The following is an 11,879-nucleotide window of genomic DNA, read 5'->3' as shown; positions in this document are numbered from 1 at the left end:
TGTTTTATATATGAAGTGCATTTTATTTATAGTGAACTACCCATTTGAAAATGAAAAATGATTGCTGTATTAAGTCTCTCAAAAGAAAATAACATTTTACAGTCTGTAATCATTTTTCTGACAATAAACTCTGAAGCAAATCCTTTGATGCTTAGTTTTAGTCTCTACAGGCCCCAGCCTGTTGTCTGTGTGATACATCCTCTATCTGTCAGAGAGATGAACATCTAATATTCACAATGTCACTGCCTGTGAACCTGTCCATAGCACTTCCTCTCTCTGCCAGAGTGGCCTGTATCTCTCTGTCTCTCTGTTATATGAAGGAGGGATGTGGCCTCTTCGACTTAGGGCTGGTGTGTAGCCTCTTCCCAGACGATACCAAAACTGCATTAGTCTTAAAGAAGCACTGCATGTGTGTGTGTGTGTGTGTGTGTGTGTGTGTGTGTGTGTGTGTGTAATTAAACTTGGTCAGTGTGGCATTATATATTATCAAATTTGTGAAACAATAGTGAGACTCTAACTGTGTTTATGGATTAACTCACACTAATGTGTCACCACATTTGAAAATGTTTGCAGATCTATGGATTAGGAAAAATGTCCTTAGCACCATGCCTGAAGACATGTGGATTTAGTTGGCAGGCTAAAAATGTAACACTGCTAATAAGATGGGGAGTAAAGGAGACTTTCACCTAGCTAGCAGATTGCAGCTGCATAAGACAGGGTGATCCAGTGCTGCACATGAGTATAATGGAACCAATGTGGGCAAGCCAAGTTATTTCATCAGGTTACACAGGGCAAAGGGGAGGCCATGGGTTTTGATACATGCCCAAGTTTGGGGGTTAGATGTTTGGGGATATTCTTTCAGATGCCTTTAAAGGGAATGATTTAAACAGCAAAGTACCTTGTATTCATGTTGTTACAACCAGCCAGGCATGGAGGCAAACTTGTGGGGATGGCAGTGTTAAGGAGACCCAGCCACAGCCCAAATCTCCATCTGGAGCTTGTGGTGTGGCTACTTCAGAGCAGAACCTGGTCAGCAGCCATGACCTGAGTCTGGACCAAAATAGGGGAAAGGTATTGAGCTTCCCTTGGAACATGGCTCTTGTAGATAGTTGTCAACCAGGACTTGAGGCACCACTGGCTGATAGTACCAGGCTACCTTTGGAAGGGCAGTTTGGGAGGGTTTGTAAAGAGGAGTTGAGGCAAACTCAGCTGCCAGCTCCTATTTTACAGGTCTTGAGGGAGGTAGCCAAGGAGGCACCAGATACTCAAAGGCAGTCGGAGTCCATATATTGGGACAAAGGATCACTGTAGAGGGAATGGAATCCTGAATGAGGGCTAGAGAGAGAGGTTCTACAGAAGCCGGTGGTACTCAGGGCATTTTGTCTAGTACTTCTGGCCATAACCCCTTTACCATTGTAAAAAAGATGAATGATGTCAGCTATATGATAGATTTGCCAGACAGGAGGCCAAAAGAACAAACTCTAACATGTTAACATGATAAAGTCCTATTGCAGGCTATATGGGCATAACAACATACTAAAAAATACAAGCCAATACCCTCGAGCCAAGGAACACCAATAGAAGTTTAACGCTCTTTATTTAAGACCAAACGTTTTCGCCTCCGCTATGCAAAAGCTTCATCAGGTTGTTTCTGATGAAGCTTTTGCATAGCGGAGGCGAAAACATTTGGTCTTAAATAAAGAGCGTTAAACTTCTATTGGTGTTCCTTGGCTCGAGGGTATTGGCTTGTGTTTGTGACAGTTTTCCTACTTGTGTTTCACCAACATACTAAAAAATGGCTTATGCAGAATTTTTATTGGACAGGGATTGCAAAAGATGTAACAAGATACTGCAGAACCTGACAACAGTGCCAGAAAGTTAGCAAAGAAGGAGACAAAACCAAGGCTACTTTGATGCTTTTGACTTTTACTAAGGAACTGTTTCAAAAAGTAGCCATCGATATTGAGACCCCTGAATACCTCAAGTTCTGCAGGTAAAAAATATATCCTGGTACTGATGGATTATGCCAAAAGTTATTCAGAAACATTGGCTTTGTCTTCCATTAATGCAAAGAAGGTACCAAATGCTTTGCTAGACACTGTTGGCAAGTTGTATTTTCTTAGGAAAATACTGATTGATAGAGGTGCCAACTTTATGTTAGACTTGCTGCCATGTTGGTGGAAGTACTCTTGGTAAAGTATCTGAAGACTTACCCTCTACCATTCACAGACAAATGGTCTGGTGGAGAGGTTAAACTCTACACTGAAGAGCATGTTAGGAGCATTTGTAGAGCAGTTCAGGACATAGTGGGACAAATACCTGCTACATCTTCTTTATACATACATGGAGGTGCCCCAAGAAAACACGTTTTTTTTTTTTCACTCTTTGAGATATTGTATGGTCAAAAGGTATGGAGATCCCTGTATTTAATTCTCAATGAGTGGGAAGGTGAGTGCTATGATTGCAAATAGTCTGTTGTGAAGTATGTCCCAAAACACAGAACTAGGCTTAGGGCGTTCATGGTTATGGCCCAAGAGCACCTAGCCTAGGCACAACATCAGCTAAAGCCCTGGTAGAACAGCCAGAGCCAGAAAGTATTCTAAAGGGCAATAAGTGATACTTATTCCTGTGAGACACAACAAGCTGCAGGTAGTCTTGAAGCACCTGTTCACCTTTGTAAAAAGATGAGTGATGTCAACTACATGATAGAGCTGCCAGACAAGAAATCAAAGAACAAACTGTAACATGTTAACTTGATAAAGTCTTATTATGATAGAGTTCCTGGTAGTTAATGTCTGCAGTGAGTTGCAGAAGGGGTCAGAGGAAAATCTAGAGATAGACCTCATTGGTGATGCTTGATTTGACACCTGTATGGATGAGGTAGCCCTTTATCCTCAATTAACCTTAGTCAGTTTCTGGAAATCTGAGCAGCATTGCAGACATTTGGGCATATGTTTACTGGTGGGCCAAAATGTACCTACCTGGTGGAACATTACATAGACTTAGGACTCAAGCAATGAATCAAACAATCTCTTTACAGAGTGCCTGAAAGAGTTAGAAAAACTCTGAGAGGAACTGATGTACATGTTAGAAATCAGAGGAATCCATGAGTCCAACAGTCCCTAGGCATCTCCAGAGATGTTCTTGCCAAAGAAGGATGGCAGCATCCAGTTCTGTGTGGACTAGGGGAAACTGAATAGTCACATAGAATGAAATGCTTACTTCATATCCCGGACAGATAATATCTTGGAGCAGCTGGCTGGGGCTAAGCTAAGTATCTAACTATTGTTGATGTGACCGAGGGTTACTGACAGGTACCGTTGACACCTTCAGCCAGGGAGAGGTCAGTGTTTGTAGCCCCATTTGTACTATCTGGGTTTGCAAAAATGCCATTTAGTACGAAGAATGCCCCAAAAATCATCCGCAGGTGGTAGATCACATCCAGTCAGAAGCAGGAGATAATGCCCCTGCTTATCTGGATAATATTGCCATCTGCAGGTTGTCCTAATCAGAACATGTGCAAAATGTTAGGTAAATGTTGGAAAGACTGCAAAGGGCAGAGCTGACTATCAAGGCTAACAAGTGGGCTCCCTACTGAAATGTCTGGTCTTGAAATGCAGAGTACCAACAAGCTGAAAAAAAAAAAGAGCGAAACACAGGAGAAGAGCAAATTTTAACTTCTTTTTGCACTCCCACATGTGGGGGGTAAGTTCCCCACCCCCTTAACTTATATATATCAACTCCAGGATCGTTATACCTCAGAGAAAGGGGAATATTTGGATGAATGGCATCTCATACTTAGCATATGTAAGTTCTTTCTTTTGGCCATTCAGTCTCTGTATTTCGGGACTTGTTCTAATTACGTCCTGACATTTCAAATGGTTAGCTAATATTATGGGACAAGACCTGCTTATTAAAATGTATATTAATTTCAGTTGATTAATGATGCTATAATATGATTGTTAAAAAGCAAATATAATTTGTATGCAGGGCTGGGAAAAATACAGTGTCATAAGCTTACAGTATTGCTGTTTCTTAAACTGTATTTTTTTAGTATGTAATAAGAGAGAATAGTACGTATTGCATGTAGTTACTGCAAAAGAAATTTGTTAGCCTGACTCCTCTAGGCTAGGAATGCATTGCTGCTAGGGCAGGTTTGAAACATCCAAGGTCAGAAACAAGACCACTTGGAAGCAGGTGGATCATGTATGGAAAGGTGTTCACATGAAGTCCGAGGCAAATATCACGAGGAATGAGGACATTTGCAAAGTTTTTCATTTGTCAGAACAACTGTAACTTAATGAGGCTGCATGACCAGGTTAGATAAGAAAATGTATAAAAATACAGTTTTTCTATGTAAAGTGAGAATGCTTCATCAAGAGCTATGAAGACTGACTCCCAGCGCTGTAAGAATAAAATTTCTGTTTGCACATCATGAAGTGTTGTTCCTGACTGAAGGTATATAAGGTAAATTCTTAATGTTATTTATTTATGACTATAACAATGTTGTGCCATGACTCAGATCTGAACTTTGGTATTTCTGCAGGGCAGTTCTGGGATAGGGACTGTGAAGGCTGCCAGCCTAGACAGATAGAATTTTATAGATAATTCTGTCATTTGTAAATATTTTTTGCCCTCACCCCCTCCTGTTATCACTGCTCTAGAATATATTTAAACCTAAGACTGGTCCAACTATCCCTGCTGTTTGTTCTCCCCTTCAACTATTAGGTGTCAACATCTACCAATATAAATCCTAGATATTCTTTATAATCCCAACAAGTTTTATTTTTTCACAAACGGTTGTGAGTTAATATCCTTAGACTGTAAATATCTTCTCCCCCTGCTAAACCACCCTCTGTAAAGGCAGGCTTCATTTTCTGGCTGGAAATATTTAGCTCATGCCTTCCAATTACAGCCTTTAAACTGCTCTTTGCTAATACTTATTCTGCCATACTCACCTCTGTTAAGCCCTCTCCCCTCCTGGAACTATTCTTCCTACCAACTTTCCACCTCTTTAGTCTCTCCTACCTTTTACCCCTCTAGTCCAGTCACCTTCCCTCCACCTATCTCCTCCCCCATAGCTAGTCTCCTCCTGGAGTTTACTTATATCTCCCAAGGACTGTGTTGCCCTTTTTAAATCCTGTCCTGAGCATCCACAGCACCTCTGTGCTGGTACTGCAGTTTAGGCTGCTTGTTTTCACCACCCGGTAGGTCTTTTCAGCATATATGTCATTTGCAAGCCTCTAAGCAACTATTGTGCTAAACTCTGCGTTTTTACTTGTAACTGTGTTTTAGGGTTATAGTTGGCCTTGTGCTGATGGCTATCACTCCAATGCAATGTTTGTAACTGTGTTGTAAGGTTATTGATGGCCTCGTGCTGACAGCTTCATTTATCTGTGACCTACATGTGTTTTTGACTTCTGCAAGCTGCTTTTGGGATGAGTAGGGCTCTTTTCTACACTGACTAATGCTGCATTAATTTAGTATGGATACAAGGGGCTTGACTGAATATTGCTGGCTTGTCATGACCAGAAACCTGGTGTAATGATGTCCTGTTAAAAGAATGCCAACCAAAGTGCGTTGCTGAATGCTGGATAGCCTCTTAAGGTGGAATAACAATTCCCCTTCAAGCCTTCCACTTAAAAATCAGGTTTAGCAGCCATTTTTCTTTCCATTTGTTACTATAAGGACTTTTGGGGACCATTTTGCCCTATATACTTTACTGTTTGACTGCTTGCATTGTACTGTGTCATTTGCCCTTTGCTTAGGTTAATTACTGGCTTAGCAGCTGTAAGCTGCTTTTTGGGATGAGTGGGTCTCTTTTTATTTTGTCACCAGCTGCATTACTTTAGTCTGAGTATACAGGGCTCGACTGTTGCACTTTGCTGGCCTGGTCTGCTCTCCAGATGTCCTGTTAAAAGGACGCCAATTAACATATATAGTTGAAGGCCTTTATTTCTCTTTTAAGGTGGATCAATGGTCCTTCTAGAGCCTTTAGCTTAATTACTGGCTTAGCAGCTATTTTTCTTTTCCGTTTGTGTCTATAAGGGCACCACATGGCTTTTATATTGTTCTGAAAACTGTTCAGCACAAGTTATTGCACAGCATGAACATATTCTAGTTTACTGCGTTAGTCTGTTGAGCACTATATATTGCACTGTTTAGAGATTTTATAGTATTACTTTATCATTTACCCCTTGCTTTCTGCTGCTTATATTTGGCTCTACTGCTGTATAACCCTGTCCTACCAAATGGACTAGGGTCACTGGTAGCATGCTGAACTGCTGTATGAATGTTTTGTTCTATTTAATGGAGCCTATATTGCCTAACTTGTATTGTTCATAGCATAATGTCTGCTGCTTTCCATTGTTAATCCCCTAAACCTAATCTTCCTCTACATACTTGCTGCAGCCTCATCTAACCATAGCCTCTCTCTACTACTGTGCTTTGTTGCACCTTCCCTTCTTCTCTAAACATCCCTTGCCTTCTACCTTTCCCCTCTACATCTGCAATATTAACTAACTCAGTGTTGTCTCCATCTCCTCTACAGTAATCCATCCTGTGTGCTCCCTCCCTGCTTTAAACGCAAAAGGAATACCTCCGGCCATCACCTGAAGACACCCTGAATTGGCCAGCTTGCCTAGTACTTAGAAAAATACTACTAAGAAGACCCCCCAACAAGATTGTGTAAATGTATGTTGCTTAACACTAATTAAATGTAGACTTGATGTACTATCTATAGAGTTAGTCTGCCCTCCCGTGTGTGTGTTCTAGCAGCCTACCGCAGACTGTTTGCCCTCTCCCTCCTGTTATCACTACCCTAGAATATATTTAAACCTAAGACTGGTCCAACTATCCCTGCTGTTTGCTATCTCCTTCTACCATTAGGTGGCAACATCTACCAATATAAATCCTAGATATTCTTTATAATCCCATCAAGTTTTATTTTTTCACAAACAGTTGGTTGAGATTTAATATCCTTAGACTAAATATCTTCTCCCCCCTGCTAAACCACCCTCTATAAAGGCAGCTTTCATTTTCTGGCTGGAAATATTTAGATCATACCTTCCAACTACAGCCTTTAAACTGCTCTTTGCTGTTAATTTTTCTGCCATACTCACCTCTAGTGTTCTTTCCCGCTCTGTTCGACCTACGGGCTCACTCTGCTCCCCTACCCTGCCCCCAATTCCCACCTGCCCCCAGTACTCCTAGCTTTATTCATATCTTACCCCACCATCTCAGCCTAATTACCCAATACCAGCTCCCCCCTCATTACTCCTCCCATTATAGCCATCCTTCTTAAACTCTGTAATCTGTACTTCACCCAGTAATTATAGTCCCCTCCTCTTTCCTTAAATCTCTAGAATACCTCCATCACTTTTTAAACCCTTTCTTCTTCATAGCCTTCTCTATTTTCCTAACCACTCATACCACTCTCTCTTGACTCCAGCATGCTCTCCGCAAGGTATCACACCCTCTAGTCCTCCAGCCTCCTCTTTCCGTTCCTACTTCCCTTATACTATGCTACCTCATATTCCACCTATGCTTGTCCAATACCACCTACAAAGACAACTACCATACAAACCCACCTTCTCCCTCACTCTTACTCCCATTTCCACTCTATCTCCTCTTCTCTCATTCAGCCCAACCCTCTGCCCCTATTCCACCCTAAACTCTTCTCCTCTAAAGTCAAGACACTGTCATCTGCTTCAATCTACAGTCTACCAAAATTCATGCCTGGCAGACCAATATGGCTAAAGGAGATCTCCTTCAACAACCTAGTCCAAGCTGGTGATATCCATCCTAACCCTGGTCCTACATCCTTTATTAACAACACTCATCCCTTACCCTCTTCCTCCTATCTCAACACCCTAAACATTTTTACAATGAATGCACAAAGTCTAAACAGATATGTTCAGAATTAGTCCAAAATGACAAAAAAATACACCGAACCCACAGACCTTGCCAACATCCTAGCTGACAGGTTCAGTGCAAACTTCTCCCCCCCTCCCCACCAAAAGGGCAAATATCTATCCCAGCAGAGTGCTGCCCCCCTGACATCTCAGATGCTCAGGTAAGAGCTGCCCTCTCCAAAGCAAAAAACACAGCATCAATGGGACCAGAAGGTGTCCCGGGCTGCATCCTACATGAACTCCTAGAAGAGCTAAACCCAAACATAAAACTACTGTTCAATCTCAGCCTTACTACAGGATATGTACCCAAAGAGTGGCGTACAGCAACAGTGGTCCCTCTCCACAAAGGTGGTGCCTCAATGGATCCTGGAAACTATTGCCCCATAAGCCTGACTAGCTTGATCTGCAAAGCTATGGAAAGAATCATCATAGACCTCATAAATAAAGATATTTGGGACCTACAGACACTGGATCCTACCCAGTTCGGCTTTGTTAAGGGCAGATCCTGCCTCTTAAACCTGGTTGATTTCTTTGAAACAGTCACCAAGGCCATTGATGAGGGGAAGGTGGTCCACACAGCCTACCTGGACCTCGCAAAAGCCTTCGATATAATACCCCACTCGGGCATTATAGATAAGCTCACCAGCTTAAATATAAACACCTATGTCACTAGATGGGTTACAAACTGGCTCAAGGACAGAACCCACATGGTTAGAATTGCTGGAGCCATGTCAGACTCCAAACCAGTTACAAGTGGCATCCCACAAGGCTCAGTCCTGGGACCTCTCTTGTTCGGTATATATTTCTCGGAGGTACAGGCCAACACGGAAGGACTGTGGCTGACCAAGTTCGCAGATGACTGCAAACTGGGCGCCATAATCGACTCTCCAGCTGACACAAGCATCCTCCAAAAGGGCCTCATAGAAACAGACAACTGGTGCCAGAGCCATGGCCTCAAGCTAAACGCCAAAAAGTGTATAGTCATCCCCTTTGGCAAAAACAAATTGCCCACAAATTACCACATAGGTGGTAATCCATTAAGTACAGAAGAAGTAATTAGGGACCTGGGGACCCAAGTTGATAGCAGTCTCTCATTTGACAACCACGTGGCCAAAGTGGTTAGAAAAACATTTTATATAGCCCACCTAATCATGAAGGGATTCACATCTAGATCAGGGGAGGTCATCGTGCCTCTTTACTCATCCCTCATCAGGCCCATAATTGAGTACAATGCCCCTTTTGGGATGTACCTTACCAGACACCTGCAGCAACTGGAAAGACCCCAAAAGTACCTCACCAAGAGGATCAAAGGGCTCAAACAGATGCCATATGATGCCCGATTAAAGAAACTCCAGCTCTACTCTGGCATACCGCCTGTTCAGGGGCGATCTGTGCCTGACGTATAAAGCCAGGTCCAACCCGGAATTAATGGACATGCTGCACCTCAGAAAATCCAAATCCCATCGAGCTACGCGCTCGAGAGACTTGAACCTCAGCACTGAAATAAATAGGACATGCTGGAGGGACAGATTCATAACCCAGAGGCTCCCTTCACTCTGGAATAAAATCCCAGTCCAGGTTAGGCAGAGTCCCTCATTGACTCTCTTCAAGAGGAATCTTGATGAGTGGATGGGAGATCATAGGTTTAACCCGGGTATCACTTCTGTGTCACTGTTAGACAGAGGCACAGTATACTAACCTCGAAAAAGGGCATAGCAAAATTAATTTAAAATGGGTGGCGAAAGCCAAACACATTCTGGCTAGGCTTATAAATGCCCTAGGGCAGATAGCCTAGTATGAACCTATGAACCTATGAACAACAAGCCTGACAAGGCTATAGAATATTTAAACTCTGTCTTCCTTGATACTTTAAACTCACTAGCCCCACTAAGAAACAAAAGGATAAAAACTAAAACTGCTCCTTGGCTATCCAGAGACAAAACAGATTATGCACCACAGAGACAAACTATGGAAGCTTTACCAAAACAATAAACTGGCCAGTACCCTGCTCCAATAAAAACAGCTCCGCAACTGTGTAAAACGATTAATCACCAAAGAGAAAAAATCCTACTATATCAAACTTCAGTCCAATAACAGTAAAACCCCCCAAAAATCCTGGAACTCAATAAACTCACTCCTCAATCCAGGCTCCAAGAATAATCCCTGTCCTGACCCAAGTAAATCTGACCTCGAACTAGGCTCTGAATTTAACTCATTTTTCATAGACACTATTACTACCCTCACCAAGACATTTCCCAATAATAACCCAACTGCTCTACACTCTCCCCCTTCTAACTCACCTCATCTGTTTGAACTCAAACCCATCTCCATTAACTTTATAAAAAAACTTTTATCCAAACTTAAACCTTGCTCTAACGATCCTGACAATATCCCTCTTCCTTCCTAAAATGTGCTGCTGATGGCATTGCTCTCTCAATCAGCATCATTATCAACTGATCGATAAAAGAATCTTATATCCCCAAACTCTGGCGCTCAGCTTATATTCTTCCTCTTCATAAAAGAGGCAAAAATACCAGCATCTCAAACTTTCACCCTATTGATTTGCTCACACCAATCTCCAAAATCCTTGAAAAATGCATCCACCTCCAACCTATGTCTTTCCTGACCCAAAACAATCTTCTCACTCCTACCCAGCATGGCTTCCGTGTAGGGCCATAGCACAATAAGCACTCTACTCTCTTTCCTAGAAACTGTCAATCAATCCCGAGATTCAGGACACTTCGTTTCTACTGTTTTACTCAATCTGCCTAAAGCCTTTGATACTTTTTCCCACAAGCACCTTCTCTGTCATCTCTCAAACCTTAATCTCTCACATAATGCTTTATCCTGGTTCTTCAACTATCTATCAGGCAATTCACAGGCAGTCAAATGGAAGAACTCCATCTCTTCCTTCCTACCTACCTACCCACCCCAACTGGTGTACCACAGGGATCCATCCTTGGGCCAATGCTTTTTAACATCTTCATCAATAACTTTCACACTGCTATTCCTGATGCTAAAATCATTCAATACGCAGACGATTCAACCTTAGTCTGCTCTGCCTCAAACCTCTCTGAATTGCTGACTAAAACCCAAACTGCCTTCTCAACAACTGAAAACTGGATGCGCCAAAACCACCTCTCTCTCAATGCAAATAAATCAAAGATTCTACTATTCCCTCCCACAAAGACCCTCTCCTATGATAAAAACAACTTCAAAGTCTATAGTCAAACCAACTCACCTATAGAAGTAGTCCCCTCTGCCAAACTACTTGGCATTACTGTAGATGAACACCTCAAGTTTGATATTCATATTCAACAAAATATTAAGAAAACCCACGAAAAGCTAGGTATGCTGTATAGGAATAATCGCTTTCACTCCAACTCTACCAGGCAAACTCTGGCCTCAACTTATCTTCTTCCTTCCTTATTATACGGAGACCCTCTCCTAACCAAGCTGTCATCCTCTATCACCCCTAAACTAGAAAACTGCTACAACAAAATCTCTAAATGTGCCTCTAAATCTAAAAATACCACCCATCACTGTCTAACCCTACAATCCCTGAATTGGCTTGAACTCCCAAACTGCCTAGACTATCTCCAACTCACTACTGCTCATATACTCATATTTCACCCAACAAAATGTCCTGCAAAAAAATCCTTCTCCCTTATATACCCAACAGAGCTCTCAGATCTGAAAATCAGAACATAATTACTATCCAAAAACCTAAACGTCCTGCTGACCAACTTCTCCTATCTTTCTCACTAAGCAAAAAAATGGAATTCCCTTCCCTCCATACTAAGAACCATACCAAACTCAGAAAACTTCAAAACCCAACTATTCAAACACCTGTCCACTAAATGGAAATGTACCTGCCTTCACTAAACTTAATTCAAGGGGGTTCTCGCTCTGGTTCCCAAGCTCTACAATTCTCATAGTTATCTTCCTATGAGCATATCTAAGCTC

General features: G+C 42.0%; 1 long non-coding RNA gene across 1 annotated transcript in view; it reads left to right on the top strand.

The window, feature by feature from the left end:
- Nucleotides 1-11,879, top strand: part of LOC122800182 — a 131,945-nt gene that overhangs the window by 67,090 nt on the left and 52,976 nt on the right. The gene's annotated exons all lie outside the window — the stretch shown is intronic.

Source organism: Protopterus annectens, chromosome 4.part0, assembly GCF_019279795.1.
Source record: "Protopterus annectens isolate FY-2018-M chromosome 4.part0, PAN1.0, whole genome shotgun sequence".
Classification (NCBI taxonomy): Eukaryota; Metazoa; Chordata; order Ceratodontiformes; family Protopteridae; genus Protopterus; species Protopterus annectens.
The sequence above is the reverse complement of the archived record's forward strand: the minus strand, read 5'-3'. Positions and strand labels throughout refer to the sequence as shown.